Consider the following 23,389-nt stretch of genomic DNA (forward strand, 5'->3'; position numbering starts at 1 on the left):
ACACGACCAATCATTTTAGCCGGCCCGTTTGCACATTTAATTTATTAACTGAAACAAACTTAACAAAACTGTCTCTATTGTCTCTAAGATGTGTTGCTCCTGGATGTTGGACCTAAAATCATCAAGTCTGTACACAGTTCGCTCTCATCCTGTGTGCATTGTTCTCCTCAATCGTTGTAACCGTTGTCAAGGTGTCAAAAACCACAACGCCTTCCTAGAATTGTGGTTGGAACTTTTATGCTTTGCTTGCCCCTTCTAAAATGCATAATGTGCATAGGTCAAGAGTTCAGGATGTTCTGTCTAGTTTCACATGTCTGGTAAGACATTATTGAGACATACATCGTTTCCATCAAACCAAATTATAGCCAATTTAGCATTTGTTATCAATGGTAAGCTTAATAGAGGAAGGTGAGGTAAAAGTGAGGTCTGTCACGGCCACTTGAACAGCAGGTCTGTCAACACTATTTCCATGTAATGCTACTTTGTACTTTTACTCCACTATGTATTGAATACCTTTAGTTACTTTAGAGATTTGGATCAATTATGTGAAATATAATCAACTCTAAAATCAGACTTTTGTTCCACCTGGAGTAAATTCACAAGCTACCCTGCGGTATAGAAAGTCATTAAAAACCACACACACACACACGTTACCTCTCTCTCTCGTCTTCGTCCTGGCTCTTCAGTCTCTCCTCTCCTTGATAAAACACTGCCGTTAAACACACTAATCTCCCTTTAATGCCTTTACTTTGTATGTGTTTTAAAAGTCTCTTAAACACATTACATTCGGTATACAATCTGCATCAACGTCTGTTAGCAACGTCTAGCTTCTGAGGACCGGAAGCTAGAAACGGACCGCCGCAATGCATCATGGGAGTTTAGTTTTTCTTTAAAAAATAAATTCACTGCCTCCCTGTGGTGAAAAACGGTATTAAAAAAATATGAATTACAACAATAATAATAATAATCATAATAATAATAATAATATATAAATATGGGACTGGTATGGCGTATTTTAAACGTTGGGGAAAATGTTTTTGTTTGTGATCATACATTTGTTTTCCATTATATAGGTTTTGATATAATTATTGATCCATAAAGTGTTATCAAAGCTGGTAAAGGTGCAGCTAGTTTGAATGACTTTGTCTACTGCAGGGTAGCTTTTGAATTTACTCCAGGTGGAACTGAAGTCTGATTGATTATATTTATGAAAGTAGAAGTACTCAGATCTGTACTTCAGTAAAAGTAGAAGTACTCAGATCTTGTACTTGAGTAAAACTAGAAGTACTCAGGTCTTGTACTTGAGTAAAAGTAGAAGTACCAGAGTGTAGGAATACTCTGTTACAGTAAAAGTCCTGCATTCAAAATGTTACTCAAGTAAAAGTAGAAAAGTATTCTCATCAAAATATAGTGAAAGTAGCGACAGTAAAAGTAGTCATTGTGCAGATTGGTCCATTTCAGAATAATATATATGTTTTATAATGATTGATCATGAAAGTGTTATCAAAGCTGGTAAAGGTGCAGCTAGTTTGAATGACTTTGTATACAAAAAAAAGTTTTACCTCGGCCCGACGTCACGCCAAACCTACACCGAACCGCTGAGATAAACTTGTCTGTGTGTGTGTGTGTGTGTGTGTGTGTGTGTGTGTGTGTGTGTGTGTGTGTGTGTGTGTGTGTGTGTGTGTGTGTGTGTTTGCATTTGTGCAACTGTTTCCTATCAAACAGAGCTAAATCAGATCTGATCAGAGCAGGGCTGCAGCTCATGATTTAAGAATCAGTATTCATGATACACCTGAACATCAGCAGGAGAGGACTCTTTAAAGTAGAGACACTACATACTGATATACACCTGAACATCAGCAGGAGAGGACTCTTTAAAGTAGAGACACTACATACTGATATACACCTGAACATCAGCAGGAGAGGACTCTTTAAAGTAGAGACACTACATACTGATATACACCTGAACATCAACAGGAGAGGACTCTTTAAAGTAGAGACACTACATACTGATATACACCTGAACATCAGCAGGAGAGGACTCTTTAAAGTAGAGACACTACATACTGATATACACCTGAACATCAGCAGGAGAGGACTATTTAAAGTAGAGACACTACATACTGATATACACCTGAACATCAGCAGGAGAGGACTCTTTAAAGCAGAGACACTACATACTGATATACACCTGAACATCAGCAGGAGAGGACTCTTTAAAGTAGAGACACTACATACTGATATACACCTGAACATCAGCAGGAGAGGACTCTTTAAAGTAGAGACACTACATACTGATATACACCTGAACATCAGCAGGAGAGGACTCTTTAAAGTAGAGACACTACATAACTTAAACACATATTTCTCGATGATGATACCTCACAGAGTAAATTGATATCATTGTGATTCCTATATGTTATTTATGTGTCTGTGTAGGTGTTGAGGTGGGGTTCCCTGCAGGATTCAAGCTAACGAGCATTTAGCTGCTGCTTCTCCTGCAGTCCAGTCAGCCGCTGCCTTTGATGTCGGCGTGTTTTTCCCAGCGTCGGTGAAGGTGGAGGTTGATTTGCTTACAAAGATATTCTCTCCTCTTTGTTCTCGCTCAGAGAGAGTGGTGGTCTTCATCAGTCAGACGAGTTTGTCTCAGTGGTTCGGGGCAGATTTGGCGTGACGTCGGGCCGAGGTAAAACTTTTTTTGTGCTACCCTGCAGTATACAAAGTTATTTATTTATTTTTCATTTAATCGTTTATTTGACGAGGGACAGTGCACATTGATGAACATTTAAAACAAATAATGCTTTAAAAACGTAAACATGCCGGATTTGAGCTTTGAGCTAGTTTCCATCCGTAGTCCCTCACATACAACATTTAAGAACATGACATTTATATACATAGCAAAATAAATACATGATATGCAGAAAGAGCATGAGCAGCATATAAGCATTTACCACATGGCAGTACAATGTAGCAGCTACGACATATAAAGTGCAGGAGAAGATAAAAGGGCTACATCAAGTGCAAGAGGAGATACCCCTGTGTTAAAGTGCATTTAGCGGTGATTGTACGTTTGTTTGTTTCTCAACCATTCTTTTAGTTGACCTTTAAAACTGTTCAAAGTGGGACAATCCCGTATCTCAGTTGGGAGGCTATTCCACAAAGAGCTGCCCTTAATTGATAGAACATTTTGACAGAACGTGGTCCGTCTACGGTGGACTTCACAGTCTCCTCTGGTTTCTGACCTAGTGCAGCGTCCAGTCTGTTTTCTGTGGATGAATTCCCCTAAGGGGGGGGGGGGGGGGCAGTCCATGTAAACATTTATAAATAAAACACATACTTTTAAAAGACTGAAAATTGTCAAAACTCCTGAAATTGTGTTTCTCAAGGATGGTACAGTGGTGATATGAATAAGGCTTTCTGTCAAACACCTTGATAGCTCTCTTGTACAGCAGTTCTATGGGTTTCAGGTTTGTGGCACAAGCAAACGACCAGTTTGTAAAACAGTATTCAATGTGGGATAGAATCATGCAGTGGAGGTATGACTTTGCAGCATTGACAGTAAAGAAAGGTCTAATTTGTTTAAAATGTTGCAAGTTGAATTTAACGGTATTGGATACTTTCTTGATATGTTTCTTAAAAGTCAAGTTTGAGTCCAGTATGACTCCAAGATACTTGAAGTGGGGGACTAGTTCTAATTCTGCTCCGTTTAAAAACACATTGGATCCTTCGATTTTGACTGGTCGAAGGATTACTGTTTACTGAATCATGCATACTGTTTTTTTTGCATTTAACTGTAAGCAAATGTTGTTCAGCCAGTGTTGAACCTTGTCCAAATTATTTGAGAGACAGGATGTGATTATTTCAGTATTTTTCCCGTGTACAAAGATGACCGCATCATCGGCATACATTTGTACATTCAAATCAGGACATACATTAGGCAAGTCATTAATGTACAGAGAAAACAGTAATGGTCCAAGAATGGAACCTTGTGGAACCCTGTTGGGGTTCCACAAGGTAGGGGGATTTGGTACCGTTGACCAAAACACACCGTTTTCTGTTTGATAAGTAAGATTTAACCCACTGTATTGAATCTGCCAAAAAATTGAAATATGTCTGCTTTGTAAGGAGCACTTGGTGGTTAACTGTGTCAAAAGCCTTCCTGAGATCAAGGAAGACAGCACCTACATATGGGCTCGTGTCCAACATACATTTAACCTTTTCCACAAAGACACAGTTAGCTGTCTCAGTGGAGTGGTGAGCACGAAAACCAAACTGCATAGGGTGGAGTGGAGCGAAACCTTTATCTAAATGTTTGGTGATTAGTTTTGAAATTCAAACTAGCTGCACCTTTACCAGTTTTGAGAACACTTTAATAGATTAATAATTATAAAACATATCATATATATTATTCTGAAATGCACCAATCTGCACAATGACTACTTTTACTGTCGGTACATTAAGTATATTTTTATGCTAATACTTTTCTACTTTTACTTGAATGATATTTTGAATGCAGGACTTTTACTGTAACAGATCATTCCTACACTCTAGTACTTCTACTTTTACTGAAGTACAATATCTTAGTACTTCTACTTTTACTGAAGTACAATATCTTAGTACTTCTACTTTTACTGAAGTACAAGATCTGAGTATTTCTACTTTTACTAAGGGACAAGACCTGAGTACTTCTACTTTTATAAATATAATCAAGCGTTAAATCCGACTTTAGTTCCACCTGGAGTAAATTCACAAGCTACCCTGCAAAAAATTAGCTGCACCTTTACCAGCTTTGATAACACTTTAATGATCAATAATTATATCAAAACCTATATAATGGAAAACAAACATTTTTCCCAACGTTTAAAATCCACCATACCAGTCCCATATTTATATATTATTATTATTATTATTATTATTATTATTATTATTATTATTATTATTATTATTATTATTATTATTATTATTATTATTATTATTGTTGTAATTCATATATATTTTAATACCGTTTTTCACCACAGGGAGGCAGTGAATTTATGTTAAAAGAAAACTAAACTCCCATGATGCATTGCGGCAGTCCGTTTCTAGCTTCCGGTCCTCAGAAGCTGCACGTTGCTAACAGACGTTAACGCAGATTTTATACCGAATGTAATGTGTTTTAGAGACTTTTAAAACACATACAAAGAGTTAGTTTATCCTTGGAGGGTGATCTATCCGTTAAACCGTGTTTTTGTTGCCTCCCGTTCTTTGTTCGTAGCTTTTTATACCACGTTGCTGATCGGTAAACAGAAGTAAAGGCATTCAACGGAGATTAGTGTGTTTAACGGCAGTGTTTTATCAAGGAGAAGAGAGACTGAAGAACCAGGACGAAGAGGAGAGAGAGAGGTAGTGTGTGTGTGTGTGTGTGTGTGTGTGTGTGTGTGTGTGTGTGTGTGTGTGTGTGTGTGTGGAGTGTGTGTGTGTGTGTGTGTGTGTGTGTGTGTGTGTGTGTGTGTGTGTGTGTGTGTGTGTGTGTGTGTGTGTAGTGTGTGTGTGTGAGGTGTGTGTGTGTGTGTGTGTGTGTGTGTGTGGTGTGTGTGTGTGTGTGTGTGTGTGTGTGTGTGTGTGTGTGTGTGTGTGTGTGTGTGTGTGTGGTGTGTGTGTGTGTGTGTGGGTGTGTGTGTGTGTGTGTGTGTGTGTGTGTGTGTGTGTGTGTGTGAAAAAATAATGTCTTACCAGACATGTGAAACTAGACAGAACATCCTGAACTCTTGACCTATGCACATGCATTTTAGAAGTTGCAAGCAAAGCATAAAAGTTGCGTTGTGGTTTTTGACAACGATTAAGGACAGCAATTCCGGTTCTTATCGATTCCCCGTTTCAGTTCCAAAATTGTAAAAGAAAGGTCAAACGTTTAGATAACTAAAATATCTTTTATTCTTTTAAGCTTTAACTGACATTTTTACAAATAAAAAATATACATGCAATACAAATGTATTGCACAATAGCTGTGCTTTATTTTAACTGAGCTATGCCTGTGGCAAGCTATTAACAGGCATTACACTGTGCCTTGTCTTTTTCTTTTTTAGTGTAATGGAGCCTCACTTTAGAGCGTTTACCGCGATCCATCTTTGGTGTTATGAAGTGACTGAGCTCGTGAACTGTCTACGGGAGGGCGGGGGGAGCCTCGCTGCGGGGAAACTGGCATTCAAAAGTATAGTGACACTGATACAAGCCTCGATGTGGACAAAGCTCGTTTGCATTAGTGTTTTCGCGTTAGCGCGTTGCAGACAAGCAGTCTGTCCAAACAGCTGGCCAAAAGGTGTCATATTCAGACGGAGAAATGCACAATTTTTTACTTCCTTAACTCGTAGCTCTGTTGCCCCAATTGCGAGTAACGTTATCACATCAGGTGCGCAGAGGTGGGAGAAGTACTCAGATCTTGTTGTCAAGTAAAAAAAGTACCAGATTGTAGGAATACTCTGTTACATTAAAAGTAGACAAGTATTGGCATCAAAATATAGGTAAAGTACCAACATTTGTCATTGTGCAGATTGGTCCATTTCAGAATAATATATATATGATATGTTTTATAATTATTGATCATTAAAGTGTTATCAAAGCTGGTAAAGGCGCAACTAGTTTTAATGACTTTGTATACTGCAGGGTAGGGACGTGCGCAGACATTTGGAGGGGCTATTGCTCCAAACTGGAAAAGGGCCTCCCCCCCACCTTTTGAAAATGTTTACTTGTTTTTAATGTAAAAGGTTCATAAAATAAAAACACAACAATGTCATTGCAAGTGACACTCAGTTGACTTTTATGTCCAACTGCTAAATTTGTTATTCAGGCAAATGTTTTGTTTTGTGGTCCATATTTCATTAAAATATCTAATGTTAGTAACTATTAAAGAAAAAATGGGGACAATTCTGTTTTAATGTCTTACCATTGTAACTGCTGTGCAGACAGGCTACTGATAAAATAGGGCTTATAACTAATTACCTTAAAGGTTCCATGACATGGCCATTTCTACTGATCATAATTCCATTGTTGAGGTCTACTAGAATAGATTTACATTGTGCAATTTTCCAAACTCACATTGGTTTTCTCATACAAAATCTAGTGAGTGAACAGGTAAAGGAGTTTTTATGTACAAATGACATCCTGTCTAAACATCAGTCAGGCTTCAGAAAGCAACATAGCGACAATGAAAGTGGTGAATGATATGGCGAGTATTTTAGATAATAAGCAGAGTTGTTTAGCTCTATTTGTTGACCTGTCCAAAGCGTTCGATCATCGCATCTTGAAGCAGAGGCTAGTCAGTATTGGCATAGCCAGCCATGCAGTGGGGTGGTTTGTGAACTACCTCTCTGAAAGGTCCCAATGTGTTCAGTTTGATGGGCTCATTACATTTACATTTCATTTAGCTGACGCTTTTATCCAAAGCTTACAATGACCAATAACAGGGACATTCTCCCTGGAGTAACTAAGGGCTAAGTGCCTTACTCAAGGGCACACTAGTGGTGGTGTTCCAGGCGGGATTTGAACTCACAACCTTCCGATCTTCAGCCCACCTCACTATCCATTAGACCACCACTTCTGAGTGGTTAAACATTACTAATGGTGTACCACAAGGTTCTGTTTTAGGTCCACTTTTATTCTCCATCTACATCAATAGTTTAGGTGAAAATGTCGATGGAGCAACCTTACATTTGTATGCGGACGATACCGTGATGTGCTGTTCAGGTCCCTCCATTAAGGAGGCTGTTGTTGAATTGCAAGCTGTTTTTCACATTATTCAGACTCAGCTCTCTGAACTAAAGCTTCTTTTAAATGTTGATAAAACTAAGGTAATATACTCTTTTCTAAAGCTAAAAAGACTCCAGAGCCTGTTTTAGATATTGTAACTACGCAAGGAATAAAACTTGAAGTGGTTACCTGTTACAAATATCTTGGTATCTGGCTTGATGATTGTCTCACTTTTAAACTTCATGTCAATAACCTGCTTAAAGGGGACCTATCATGCAAAATGCACTTTTGTACGTCTTTTCAACATGAATATGTGTCCCCGGTGTTCCAGGGAACTCACCAAGTGTCAGAAAACACAACCCTCTCTATTTTCCTCCATACCCAAATCTCTAAAAAAGGGGCTGCAACGGATCTGATAAAAACTGATCCAGATTTGAACACTGTCCTGACGTCAGGACGGTGGCGCTACGGCTATTGGGACAACTCCACCAATCAGGAGGAGACAGCCACGGCCATTGCCGTTCGAAAGCGCTGGAGACGCTGTAGTACATATGCCAGGCCTGTAGATGGTGCTGTTCTCACAGAATCAGCCCTTGCAAAAACAGAGCTAACATTTTCGAAATTGAGCGAAATGAGGCATGGCTAAAATGCATGATTTGTTTGGTATTTTGAAAAAATGAGGACAAAATAAATATGCCTTATATAGGTATGGTCCTACACTATATTATTCAAATATAGCATGATAGGTCCACTTTTAAAAATGGCTAGGTTTCTTTTACAGAAACAAGTCCTGTTTCTCACTTGAGTCCAGGAAAAGGCTAGTCACTGTGACCTGTGCTGGACTATGGTGATTTGATTTATATGAATGCACCTACCAATTGCCTGGTCAAGTTAGATGCTGCGTGTCACAGTGCACTGAGATTTGTGACAAACTGTAAAGTATTAACCCATCACTGTACCCTGTATGCAAGGGCTGGTTTACCTTCGCTAACTGTACGGAGACTCAGTCACTGGTACATTTTTATATACAAAGCCATGTTATGGAAACTTGCTGAGGGGACTGTAGCAGCCCCATCTGTGAGGCTCCACTAGCACTCCACTAGCACTATGGCTTTGCACTGCGGCCGCCAAATTGACTTTATTGAAAACTCCAATATCAACGTAAGAGCTTGTGCCTCTTCGGGGGGTGCTAACACTTAACCATAAACGTTATCGTTTACTTTCTCCGTCTTTATATTCAGATATGACTTTTTCTCCGTTAATCTCAGTCACGTTGTTTCCATAGCAACAACAACTTCCTGTCAACAGCGCTAACTCTCCTGGGGTTAGACGACGCCATCTGCGATCGATTAACTACCCCTCCTGTACACAAGTATATTTCAGATCTGTGGAAAACACTGCCGTTGGTTGTATCGAAGTTAGATTCCTTTTCAATAGTAAAGTACAAGTACCTCTAAATAGTACTTAAGTACAGTACTTGAGTAAATGTACTTAGGTTAATAGCAGAGGTGAGAAGTAACTAAGACGTAGATTTGTTTTGTTGTGTCTGTCGGTTGTATTGATTTATCTTGTTTTGTGATTATTTCAGAGACACAGCCGGAGAAGGAGCTCTGAGAGCAGCATGGAGAACAAAAAGACCCCTGGAGCTCAGGTCAGTGTGCACTTCATCACAATATATTCCTAACACTGTTATCCCCAAATGAAAGATCACAACCTGTTTAGAAAATACAATATTAATGCATAATATGGTTGGATATAGATTAGAATGTTGTATTTACATTTTTTTTACATTTATCACATTACACAAACGAACATTCCCCAACATTAGACATATGGCAGATTAAAAAACAATGCTAAAAACATAAAAAAGTGTGCAGATACTAGAATCATCAATCAGTTTAAAGTTCAGACCAAGAATATAATTACATTAAGAAATTCAACAAAAATACAATAAAAGCACATCCACAAACAGAGCAGAGTAGCTCACAATCCTCCAAATAGATTAACCAAATTCAAAATGTCCTCAGTAGTAGTTTAGTCTTTTCACTTTAACCTTCCATCACTTCTGCAATGTCCCCACTTTTTATAAATTCCAAAAATAATTCCCAAATGGTGTAAAATTCAGAAGCTTTCTTCTTTAGTATATATGTGAGTTTCTCAAGAGCCAGACTCAAAGTTAAATTGTTTAACCTGTGGCTCAGGGAGGGGCAACCAACATTTTTCCAACACAAAGCAATTGAGCGCCTTGCTTGTAGAAGGCATAGGTTAAAAATATTTCTTTCCCTAACCGATAGTGAACAGTCTTCTGGATAAATGCTTAAAATACAAAGTTTAGGGCTTAAAGGGGTTCGCAACGAGGTTATTTGGGAAATATATCTTGTCACCGAAGTCCAAAATCTTTGAACCTCTACACAATCCCACAAGCAATGGTACCTTGATGGATCTTTCATATATAACATAGATCAGGAATGTTAGGGTTAAACTTCTTAAACATCACAAGGGTGATGTACGTTCTCATTATCCAATTATATTGTATTAATCTAAGACGTGTATCAATAGTTTGTGTTTGTGCCTTTGAACACATTTTACCCCGATCATCCTCTGAAATATCCTCTAATACAGGGGTCTGCAACAGGCGGACCGCGGTCCGGACCCAGACGCCAACCGAAACGGACCCGGACCCGGCGATTCTATTTTAACCGCCGCCGACAGGGGGCGAAAGAGACAACTGAGCGATACAGGGAGAGAAACACAGAAGAAGAGACGAGGGAGCGGCAGATAGAAGAGGAGAGGAAAGTGAGTGAAAATAATAATTAGCGATACAGGGAGAGAAGCGGAGAGGAGAGTGAACAAGCGTGTTAGCGGCAGACAGGGAGAGACAAATAATTACACATGGCGCTCTCCAAGAAGAGGAAAGTGGACAGTGAGAACAGAGCTTGTAATCCTGAGTGGACTCATTCAGGTTCATCCTGCCCACTGGGAGCACAGAACCAGTGTATCTCATTCAGAGACCGTGGTGCTCATTAAAAGTGCCAAAACGCCACGATGAGACAAAACACAAGTGTTTGACCAAACATTCCCTCTCAAGTCAGAACTGAGGTCACAAAAAATAAGCAGTCTCAGAGCCCAATATGATCAGTCGACCAGGATCAAAATTAAAACTAAATATCGTTCCAGGGCAGGCTAACCGAGGCTAACCAATGAGCACCTGCATGTGTATGAGAATGGCCCTGACACCATTTCAGCCCAGATTTAAACTCCTGGCAGGACAAGCTCGAGCTCAATTCTCGCGCTGAATTGAGTGAGGGACTGCAATATAAGAGGGAAAGAAAGAGAGACTTTAAAACTGTTCAATTGTTATGATGTGTAAAGACTGATATTGTTCTATAATCGGCTGAAACTGTTAGGTCATGATGTGAAATGGTTAACAAAGAAAAAGGGAAACTCAAGCTGCTGCTACACTTTATTTTATTTATCTAAAATTAAGCACTTTTAAGATGCACATATTTTCAAAAGCTATTTTATTTATTTTCTCTATTTTATTTTTAAATGCAGTCCGAGAGGAACATATCCACAGTTACTGTATATCTGTATAGTTCAATGTTAATTGACAATAAATATTGTTGTTTTTGAATTGTACTTTCTTTATTTGATTGGCAGTCAGTTTTTGATTACATGCAGACGTTGATAAAGCTACAGGCTACTTCAATATATATCACACTAATTCATAAAGCAACTTAGACATTTTGATGTTCCGGACCTTTGCATGGGGAGATTTTCTCTAACTGGACCTCGTTGAATTTTGGTTGAATACCCCTGCTCTAATACGTCTTTTATCCACGCCTGTCTTTTACTTTCTGAGTTGTCTTTATGGTTTGCAACCATTATGTTATAAAATTGAGTAACCAGCCCTTTGCTGATAACGTTTTTTATAGACAGTATCTCTACTGTGGACGTAGGAGGTTGTTTAAGTTGTTTACGTTTGCCAATATAAAACTCCTAACTTGCAGGTACTTGAAAAAGTGTTTCTGTGGCACGACATGCTTTGTTTTCAGCTCGTCAAACGACATTAGGTTGCCGTCCTCATATAAATCTAGTAGCCTTACAATACCCTTACTTAATCATGTTTGGAAGCCCATGTCATTCTTCAGCCCGGGTAAAAATGCCCCAAATAGGTGAGAAACAAGACAACATTGGGGAGTCGCCTATATATTCATGTGCTTCATGCCAGACAAACATTTGATTTTTCACAAAGGGATTAATAGTTTTTTTCCTTAGATTTTTAGAAGGAGCAGAGTATAGAAAGCTATCCAGCATCAAACCCTTTGAAGACAACAACTCAACTCGTAACCACGGCAAATCAACTCCTCTTTAAAACCAAAACATTGTAGCCCTCAATTGTGCCGCCCAGTAGTACCACTGAAAATGTGGTAGTTGTAACCCTCCCCTATCGTAAGGTAAATACAACGCTGTAGTACATATGCCAGGCCTGTAAGTGGCGCTGTAGTCTGCCACAAAAGCAGCGAAGAAGACCTCCCGCGCATGGTTGCCATGGTTGCCCTTCTGTTTATTCTCCGCTGTGGATGCTCTGGCTCTTTTTCTCCCTCCCCGAGGCAAGCGTTTGCTCCTACTCTCCGGTAGTCCACCAGCAGATAAAAAACACCCACCTCTCCGCCTCTTCCAAGGGACGAGGGGACCGTGCGACAGAGTTTCAGTTAGATTTTTTTTTCGCCGGTCAACATGTCCGTTAAAGTTGAAATCTTCCAGACAAAATTAGAAAAGTGCCGGTCAGAGGTCTTCTTTGTTATTTATTGTGCTTTAAAACAAATGAATAACGACTCAATATAATAATAAAAAACGGAGCCTCTCTTTTCCTCCCCCTCTTCTGACAGCCCAGCAGCTGATCTCCGAGCAGCAGAGGTGGGGAGAGGCGGGGCTATTGCGTCATCGTTATCAGGACATGATCGTATAGGCGTAAACACGGAGCCATTTGCCCCCCCAGAGCATTTCGTTTGCAGATCTACCCACCTAGGGACCCGTTATCGTTTTCTGCGTTTCCGTGTCGGCCTCGTGTCTAATTGATAGAGAAATGTAGCGGATACGACCGTTTTCGTCTTCGTGTGGCAAGGGCATGAGACAGCCCATCTAGGAAAGTGTTTTTGATGTGTGCCTAGTTCGTTGCTATAACCACGCCCTCGTACGTTACTGTGTTTACTGTGGTTAGAACTTTACTGTGGTTAGAACGCAGTGGCGAGCCGTGAGCTTTATACCTAGGCCCTCTGACCCCCACCCCTTCCCTCGAAAAAAAGGAAAAAAAAATAGTTATTACGTCACAGCGTATACTTCAGCGGAATATCAAAACAACGGCCCAGGGTGCAAAACGCATCAATGACAGCGACCCTCTACCACACAAAACAACACCTGTGAACCCCATTTGTGTTCTTTGACATTGAAAATGATATTGCATTGTGTTTCTTACTTTCGTTGCAGTTGTATGTCTTAAATGTAATTTGGCATGCTTTTATTTTGAAGGCGAGTTCACGCTGTTGACAGGAAGTTGTTGTTGCTATGGAAACAAGAAAAGTTTCACAGCGGGCGGAACTTGTCATCTAGTCCGCGATAATAAAACCCACCCATTTAGAGGGAAGATATGATTGGTCAATTGTACTGTCATTTGACATTACTCTCTCGTTCAGTTACTATAGCAACCCTCTGTGAATCGCAGAGAGGGCCAGACGAGCTTCTTTCATGTAACCCACATTCAAACAGAGACTGAACAGGCAGATTCGAAGGATTTATTTATTTGGAAATGTTATTTTATTAAATCAAGTTTTTTTTCCGGTAAAACTAATGAAAAATATAACAAAAATAATATTAAAAAAATATATATTTTAAAAAAATATATTTTTTTAATGTTTTTAAATATTATTTTTTGGAATATCTTAGGCCCTCACAGAGGGCCTAGAGGGCCCTGACGGCTCGCCACTGCTAGAACGTTGTTGTATACCAGAGGTGTAATGGCTCGTTTCCACTGCAGCGCGGAGCCCTGTTTAAGAGAGCTGTGACGTCAGTGGCCCGTTTTTGGTTGCGCTTCCACTTGGCCTAGTACCGGCTAGCGGGTCCTAATTCACAGTTTTTCTGGCCCCATAAAATCGGGGTTCTAGGGCCAGGAATAACCAGGCTGAGTTGGGCTGAGTATGCTAAACTAGAGAGAAAATCGCTAGCAAGGGGGCTACAACTACAACAAAATGAACATATTTGACCGTGATTTAATTGTAATACACGTTTCAAAATGATGCCGAAGTAACAACATACTGATACCGGTTAGTAAAAACCATGAATTAATGCTTTGACAAGTCTGCAGACAGACGGCAGGCGAAAAACCTTTTAAAATGCGTGTTGTCTAAATGGGGTTCGGCTAAGCTAACGCACTATATGCTCCGACCGTCCACACTCACAACAACGGCCTATACAGACATAAATAAAGCAGCGACTGTATTCGCCATGACACAGGCAGTCTGTGGTTTGTACTTGTTTAACTTTTGTCTAGTTTCTGAACAGATATGAGGAGCTGTGAGCTTGAGTGCTAGCGGAAAAACAACAGCTAGCGGCTGCTGTTGTTTTTCTGGGGTTCTCATTGAAGATGACTTCACGGCTCCGCCTACACAGCGTTACTATAGTTACTACCCCAGTTCCTAAACTGTAATGGAGACGCGCCATAAAGTGAGCCAGTCCTAACAAGGCCTAACGAGGCCTAACAATACCGAGCGAGGCCGAGCTCCGCGCTGTAGTGGAACTGCGCCATTAGTAAGTCATACATGTGCAAACTGTCTCAAGTCTTAACCTACAAGTCTCAACCAAGTCTCAAGTTTCTGTGGTGAGTCAAGCAAGTCAATTCACACTAAATTCTGATGAATAACCCCAGTTTCTGCATTTAAATCAGTTAAAACAGGGGTTGCCAACCCCCGGTCCGCAGACCGGTACCGGGCCGCGGAGGTGTTACTGCCGGGCCGCGAAATAGCTGTGAGTTGATCGTAATATTTGCAGAATTATAAATATATAAAAATATTTTATCATAATATATTTTTCAAAAAGTGTTTCATTTCCGCACCTATGCCACCGGTCATATTATTTCATCCAGTAGCTAGTTAATCTTTCACCAGAAAACCGTTGAAAATGGCTTTTATGATGTTCCGAGGGATTCGGCGGCTCAGCCTAAGGTCTCAGCCTCTTGTGCGCACGAGCATGTTACCGGTGCGCCAAGTAGGAAGAGGAGCGCACAGGAGACAACCGTTTGATTGCAGACTGTTATGTTTATGTGGGGAAATGGTGGTGCATATTATTTGAGATATATTTCAAACTCGGACTTCATTTTAAGGACATGTCGGCCAGGGGTGTAGAGGGAGCTATTTGTTTTAGCACCGGATTGGCAAAACAGGAGAGTAAACCAGTCTGCCTTGATCTATGAATTAATGTCCGGGACTCTCACGGTATCTGCTGCCTGCAGCTGTTTTATAGAAGGAACACCTCCTTCTCTTCATGACATGGCTGCAGCATCAGGAGGCAGCGGGACGTATACTCGGTAAAGAGCTGTGCCTTTTTACGCACCGCCTTTGCTGTGTTTAACTTAATCAGAACAGTTTAAGAGTGACTGCAGGCTGCTACGTGTTAACCACACACACATCTACACACATCGAACTGCCCGATTACTCCCCCTTTTATTAGTTTTATGAAGGAGATGTCCAGTCAGTCACCAAGGCGCATGATGTGTGTGAGTATGTGCTCTGCTCAGCTCAGCTCTGTGTGTTCGGTGTGTTTGTGTCTGTCCGACACACACACACACAGACACACACACACACACACACACACACACACACACACACCCCGGCGACCGGACATCTCCTTCATAATGCGCCTTCTCCTCGTTTTCCCAGCATTCACTGGATTATCCGTAAATCATACAAACAAAACCAAAACGTTGATTTATCTGTTTTCCCGTTTTGGTTTAAAAACTGAATAACGTCGGTTTTTTGGTTTTCCGAAAAACCAAAAAACAACACCGGTTCTTTTTTAAACTTTGTTAATATGTTTTGGATGCATATTGTTCTAGTATTTGTTCAGGCTGTTACATACAATTAGCCTCTGTTGCTACCTGCTGGTGGTGAGTAAATATTAAAATCAGTTAAAATTGACAACCGGTCCGCGATTTTTTTTTAATATATCTACCGGTCCTTGGCACAATAAAGGTTGGGAACCCCTGAGTTAAAAGACAGTGGTTATGCTATTTTCAAACATCAGTGTGTGTGTGTGTGTGTGTGTGTGTGTGTGTGTGTGTGTGTGTGTGTGTGTGTGTGTGTGTGGGTGTGTGTGTGTGTGTGTGTGTGTGTTGTGTGTGTGTGTGTGGTGTGTGTGGTGTGTGTGTGTGTGTGTGTGTGTGTGTGTGTGTGTGGTGTTGTGGTGTGTGTGTGTGTGGTGTGTGGTGTGTGTGTGTGTGTGTGTGTGATGTGTGTGTGTGTGTGTGTTGTGTGTGTGTGTGTGATGTGTGTGTGTGTGTGTGTGTGTGTGTGTGGTGTGTGTGTGTGTGTGTGTGTGTGTGGTGTGTGTGTGGGTGTGTGTGTGTGTGTGTGTGTGTGTTGTTGTGTGTGTGTTGTGTGTGTGTGTGTGTGTGGTGTGTGTGTGTGTGTGTGTGTGTGTGTGTGTGTGTGTGTGTGTGGTGTCCGTGGACCTCATGCGGCTTTTCCCCCACGCGCTTTTCCCCTTTCTAGCTCCTAGCTAGAGCTTTTCTGGTTCAGCTCCGGTTTCCCTTTTCTGCTCCCGCTCTGTTCACACCGCCCAGAGCTGCTGCGTCATGACGTCACCGTTTACATCGCTGATTTTCTCCCCAGCGGAGCTCACAACAACAACAAAGGGGCATAAGTGGTGGTCTAATGGATAGTGAGGTGGGCTGAAGGTTGTGAGTTCAAATCCCGCCTGGATCACTACCACTAGTGTGCCCTTGAGTAAGGCACTTAGCCCTTAGTTACTCCAGGGAGAATGTCCATGTAATTGTAAGTCGCTTTGGATAAAAGCGTCAGCTTAATGAAATGTAATGTAATGTGGATGCATCCTTTCCATCAAACCAAATTAAGACATACATGTATGTCTCAATAATGTCTTACCAGACATGTGAAACTAGACAGAACATCCTGAACTCTTGACCTATGCACATGCATTTTAGAAGTTGCAAGCAAAGCATAAAAGTTCCAACCACAATTCTAGGAAGGCGTTGTGGTTTTTGACACCTTGACAACGGTTACAATGATTAAGGACAGCAATTCCGGTTCTTATCGATTCCCTGTTTCAGTTCCAAAATTGTAAAAGATAGAGGTCAGATGTTTAGATAACTAAAATATATTTTATTCTTTTAAGCTTTAACTGACATTTTTACAAATAAAAAATATACATGCAATACAAATGTATTGCACAATAGCTGTGCTTTATTTTAACTGAGCTATGCCTGTGGCAAGCTATTAACAGGCATTACACTGTGCCTTGTCTTTTTCTTTTTTAGTGTAATGGAGCCTCACTTTAGAGCGTTTACCGCGATCCATCTTTAGTGTTATGAAGTGACTGAGCTTGTGAACTGTCTACGGGAGGGCGGGGGGAGCCTCGCTGCGGGGAAACTGGCATTCAAAAGTATAGTGACACTGATACAAGCCTCGATGTGGACAAAGCTCGTTTGCATTAGTGTTTTCGCGTTGCAGACAAGCAGTCTGTCCAAACAGCTGGCCAAAAGGTGTCATATTCAGACGGAGAAATGCACAATTTTTTACTTCCTTAACTCGTAGCTCTGTTGCCCCAATTGCGAGTAACGTTATCACATCAGGTGCGCAGAGGTGGGAGAAGTACTCAGATCTTGTTGTCAAGTAAAAAAAGTACCAGATTGTAGGAATACTCTGTTACATTAAAAGTAGACAAGTATTGGCATCAAAATATAGGTAAAGTACCAACTTTTGTCATTGTGCAGATTGGTCCATTTCAGAATAATATATATGATATGTTTTATAATGATTGATCATTAAAGTGTTATCAAAGCTGGTAAAGGCGCAACTAGTTTGAATGACTTTGTATACTGCAGGGCAGGGACGTGCGCAGACATTTGGAGGGGCTATTGCTCCAAACTGGAAAAGGGCCTCCCCCACCTTTTGAAAATGTTTACTTGTTTTTAATGTAAAAGGTTCATAAAATAAAAACACAACAATGTCATTGCAAGTGACACTCAGTTGACTTTTATGTCCAACTGCTAAATTTGTTATTCAGGCAAATGTTTTGTTTTGCGGTCCATATTTCATTAAAATATCTAATGTTAGTAACTATTAAAGAAAAAATGGGGACAATTCTGTTTTAATGTCTTACCATTGTAACTGCTGTGCAGACATAGGCTACTGATAAAATAGGGCTTATAACTAATTACCTTAAAGGTTCCATGACATGGCCATTTCTACTGATCATAATTCCATTGTTGAGGTCTACTAGAATAGATTTACATTGTGCAATTTTCCAAACTCACATTGGTTTTCTCATACAAAATCTAGTGAGTGAACAGGTAAAGGAGTTTTTATGTACAAATGACATCCTGTCTAAACATCAGTCAGGCTTCAGAAAGCAACATAGCGACAATGAAAGTGGTGAATGATATGGCGAGTATTTTAGATAATAAGCAGAGTTGTTTAGCTCTATTTGTTGACCTGTCCAAAGCGTTCGATCATCGCATCTTGAAGCAGAGGCTAGTCAGTATTGGCATAGCCAGCCATGCAGTGGGGTGGTTTGTGAACTACCTCTCTGAAAGGTCCCAATGTGTTCAGTTTGATGGGCTCATTACATTTACATTTCATTTAGCTGACGCTTTTATCCAAAGCTTACAATGACCAATAACAGGGACATTCTCCCTGGAGTAACTAAGGGCTAAGTGCCTTACTCAAGGGCACACTAGTGGTGGTGTTCCAGGCGGGATTTGAACTCACAACCTTCCGATCTTCAGCCCACCTCACTATCCATTATGGCGCATTTCCACCATGGCGCGGAGCGCGGTTTAAGCGTGCCGTGTCGTGCCCGTTTTTGGTTGCGCTTCCACTAGGCCTAGTAACGGCCCGGCCCGGCCCGGGGCCACTTTTTCACCTCTTTTCTGGCCCGACAAAATTGTGGTTCTATCGGGGCCAACAAACAGGGCTGAGTCGGGCTGAGTATGCTAAACTAGAGAGAGGATCGCTGGCAAGGGGGCTACAACTACAACAAGATGGACATATTTGACCGTGATTTAATTGTAATACACGTTTCAAAATGATGCCGAAGTAACAACATACTGATACCGGTTAGTAAAAACCATGAATTAATGCTTTGTCAAGTCTGCAGACAGACGGCAGGCGAAAAACCTTTTAAAATGCGTGTTTTCTAGATGGAGATTGGCTAAGCTAACGCAGTATATGCTCCGACCGTCCACACTCACAACGGCCTATACAGACATAAATAAAGCAGCGACTGTATTCACCATGACACAGGCAGTCTGTGGTTTGTACTTGTTTAACTTTTGTCGAGTTTCTGAACATATATGAGGAGCTGTGAGCTCTGAGTGCTAACAGCTAACGGCTGTGTTGTGTTTCTGGGGTTCTCAATGAAGATGACGTCACGGCTCCGCCTACACTGCGTTACTATAGTAACTACCCCAGTTCCTAAACTGTAATGGAAGCGCAGCATGAAGTGAGCCGGCCCTGTTAAGGCCCAACGCGGCCAAGCAGTACCGAGCGTGGCCGAGGCCGACCGTGTGGTGGAAATGCGCCATTAGACCACCACTTCTGAGTGGTTAAACATTACTAATGGTGTACCACAAGGTTCTGTTTTAGGTCCACTTTTATTCTCCATCTACATCAATAGTTTAGGTGAAAATGTCGATGGAGCAACCTTACATTTGTATGCGGACGATACCGTGATGTGCTGTTCAGGTCCCTCCATTAAGAAGGCTGTTGTTGAATTGCAAGCTGTTTTTCACATTATTCAGACTCAGCTCTCTGAACTAAAGCTTCTTTTAAATGTTGATAAAACTAAGGTAATATACTCTTTTCTAAAGCTAAAAAGACACCAGAGCCTGTTTTTAGATATTGTAACTACGCAAGGAATAAAACTTGAAGTGGTTACCTGTTACAAATATCTTGGTATCTGGCTTGATGATTGTCTCACTTTTAAACTTCATGTCAATAACCTGCTTAAAGGGGACCTATCATGCAAAATGCACTTTTGTACGTCTTTTCAACATGAATATGTGTCCCCGGTGTTCCAGGGAACTCACCAAGTGTCAGAAAACACAACCCTCTCTATTTTCCTCCATACCCAAATCTCTAAAAAAGGGGCTGCAAACGGATCTGATAAAAACTGATCCAGATTTGAACACTGTCCTGACGTCAGGACGGTGGCGCTACGGCTATTGGGACAACTCCACCAATCAGGAGGAGACAGCCACGGCCATTGCCGTTCGAAAGCGCTGGAGACGCTGTAGTACATATGCCAGGCCTGTAGATGGTGCTGTTCTCACAGAATCAGCCCTTGCAAAAACAGAGCTAACATTTTCGAAATTGAGCGAAATGAGGCATGGCTAAAATGCATGATTTGTTTGGTATTTTGAAAAAATGAGGACAAAATAAATATGCCTTATATAGGTATGGTCCTACACTATATTATTCAAATATAGCATGATAGGTCCACTTTTAAAAATGGCTAGGTTTCTTTTACAGAAACAAGTCCTGTTTCTCACTTGAGTCCAGGAAAAGGCTAGTCACTGTGACCTGTGCTGGACTATGGTGATTTGATTTATATGAATGCACCTGCCAATTGCCTGGTCAAGTTAGATGCTGCGTGTCACAGTGCACTGAGATTTGTGACAAACTGTAAAGTATTAACCCATCACTGTACCCTGTATGCAAGGGCTGGTTTACCTTCGCTAACTGTACGGAGACTCAGTCACTGGTACATTTTTATATACAAAGCCATGTTATGGAAACTTGCTGAGGGGACTGTAGCAGCCCCATCTGTGAGGCTCCACTAGCACTCCACTAGCACTATGGCTTTGCACTGCGGCCGCCAAATTGACTTTATTGAAAACTCCAATATCAACGTAAGAGCTTGTGCCTCTTCGGGGGGTGCTAACACTTAACCATAAACGTTATCGTTTACTTTCTCCGTCTTTATATTCAGATATGACTTTTTCTCCGTTAATCTCAGTCACGTTGTTTCCATAGCAACAACAACTTCCTGTCAACAGCGCTAACTCTCCTGGGGTTAGACGACGCCATCTGCGATCGATTAACTAAAACTCCTGTATACAAGTATATTTCAGATCTGTGGAAAACACTGCCGTTGGTTGTATCGAAGTTAGATTCCTTTTCAATAGTAAAGTACAAGTACCTCTAAATAGTACTTAAGTACAGTACTTGAGTAAATGTACTTAGGTTAATAGCAGAGGTGAGAAGTAACTAAGACGTAGATTTGTTTTGTTGTGTCTGTCGGTTGTATTGAGTTATCATGTTTTGTGATTATTTCAGAGACACAGCCGGAGAAGGAGCACTGAGAGCAGCATGGAGGAGAACAAAGAGACCCCTGGAGCTCAGGTCAGTGTGCACTTCATCACAATATATTCCTAACACTGTTATCCCCAAATGAAAGATCACAACCTGTTTAGAAAATACAATATTAATGCACAATATGGTTAGATATAGGTTAGAATGTTGTATTGACATTTTTTTTTTTTTTTACATTTATCACATTACACAAACGAACATTCCCCAACATTAGACATATGGCAGATTAAAAAACAATGCTAAAAAAATAAAAAAGTGTGCAGATACTAGAATCATCAGTTTAAAGTTCAGACCAAGAATATAATTACATTAAGAAATTCAACAAAAATACAATAAAAGCAGATCCACAAACAGAGCAGAGTAGCTCACAATTCTCCAAATAGATTAACCAAATTCAAAATGTCCTCAGTAGTAGTAGTAGTTTAGTCTTTTCACTTTAACCTTCCATCACTTCTGCAATGTCCCCACTTTTTATAAATTCCAAAAATAATTCCCAAATGGTGTAAAATTCAGAAGCTTTCTTCCTTAGTATATATGTGAGTTTCTCAAGAGCCAGACTCAAAGTTAAATTGTTTAACCTGTGGCTCAGGGAGGGGCAACCAACATTTTCCCAACACAAAGCAATTGAGCGCCTTGCTTGTAGAAGGCATAGGTTAAAAACATTTCTTTCCCTAACCGATAGTGAACAGTCTTCTGGATAAATGCTTAAAATACAACGTTTAGGGCTTAAAGGTGTTCGTGACGAGGTTATTTGGGAAATATATCTTGTCACCGAATTCCAAAATCTTTGAACCTCTACACAATCCCACAAGCAATGATACAGGGTAACTTGATGGATCTTGCATTTATAACATAGATCAGGAATGTTAGGGTTAAACTTCTTAAACATCACAAGGGTGATGTACGTTCTCATTATCCAATTATATTGTATTAATCTAAGACGTGTATCAATAGTTTGTGTTTGTGCCTTTGAACACATTTTACCCCGATCATCCTCTGAAATATCCTCTAATACAGGGGTCTGCAACAGGCGGACCGCGGTCCGGACCCAGACGCCAACCGAAACGGACCCGGACCCGGCGATTCTATTTTAACCGCTGCCGACAGGGGGCGAAAGAGACAAATGAGCGATACAGGGAGAGAAACACAGAAGAAGAGACGAGGGAGCGGCAGATAGAAGAGGAGAGGAAAGTGAGTGAAAATAATAATTAGCGATACAGGGAGAGAAGCGGAGAGGAGAGTGAACAAGCGTGTTAGCGGCAGACAGGGAGAGACAAATAATTACACATGGCGCTCTCCAAGAAGAGGAAAGTGGACAGTGAGAACAGAGCTTTTAACCCTGAGTGGACTCATTCAGGTTCATCCGGCCCACTGGGAGCACAGAACCAGTGTATCTCATTCAGAGACCGTGGTGCTCATTAAAAGTGCCAAAACGCCACTATGAGACAAAACACAAGTGTTTGACCAAACATTCCCTCTCAAGTCAGAACTGAGGTCACAAAAAATAAGCAGTCTCAGAGCCCAATATGATCAGTCGACCAGGATCAAAATTAAAACTAAATATCGTTCCAGGGCAGGCTAACCGAGGCTAACCAATGAGCACCTGCATGTGTATGAGAATGGCCCTGACACCATTTCAGCCCAGATTTAAACTCCTGGCAGGACAAGCTCCAGCTCAATTCTCGCGCTGAATTGAGTGAGGGACTGCAATATAAGAGGGAAAGAAAGAGAAACTTTAAAACTGTTCAATTGTTATGATGTGTAAAGACTGATATTGTTCTATAATCGGCTGAAACTGTTAAGTCATGATACTTGCAATTTTTGCACTTTTAAGATGCACATATTTTCAAAAGCTATTTTATTTATTTTCTCTATTTTATTTATAAATGCAGCCCGAGAGGAACATTATACATATCCACAGTATTTACTGTATATCTGTATAGTTCAATGTTAATTGACAATACATATTGTTGTTTTTGAATTGTACTTTCTTTATTTGATTGGCAGTCAGTTGTTGATTACATGCAGACGTTGATAAAGCTACAGGCTACTTCAAT

General features: G+C 40.7%; 1 protein-coding gene and 1 long non-coding RNA gene across 3 annotated transcripts in view; one reads left to right on the plus strand and one right to left on the minus strand.

Annotated features, from left to right (window-relative positions):
- LOC117477332 (zinc finger protein 208-like) overlaps window positions 1-829 on the minus strand; it is a 416,861-nt gene extending 416,032 nt beyond the window's left edge. The window contains 1 exon segment of the mRNA XM_034124014.1: window positions 655-829. The gene's annotated coding sequence lies outside the window, so the exon portion shown is untranslated.
- Window positions 830-5,092: 4,263 nt separating this feature from the next.
- LOC117477357 lies at window positions 5,093-22,463 on the plus strand. 2 transcript variants are annotated; one of them, XR_004555339.1, is made up of 4 exons: window positions 5,093-5,382; window positions 9,314-9,376; window positions 21,297-21,362; window positions 22,350-22,463. It is a non-coding gene; the product is annotated as an uncharacterized LOC117477357 (long non-coding RNA). The 2 variants fall into 2 exon arrangements; XR_004555338.1 differs by lacking the exon at window positions 22,350-22,463 and having other exon boundaries at window positions 21,297-21,501.
- Window positions 22,464-23,389: the final 926 nt, after the last annotated feature.

Source organism: Trematomus bernacchii, unplaced genomic scaffold (assembly GCF_902827165.1).
Source record: "Trematomus bernacchii unplaced genomic scaffold, fTreBer1.1, whole genome shotgun sequence".
Taxonomy (NCBI): domain Eukaryota; kingdom Metazoa; phylum Chordata; class Actinopteri; order Perciformes; family Nototheniidae; genus Trematomus; species Trematomus bernacchii.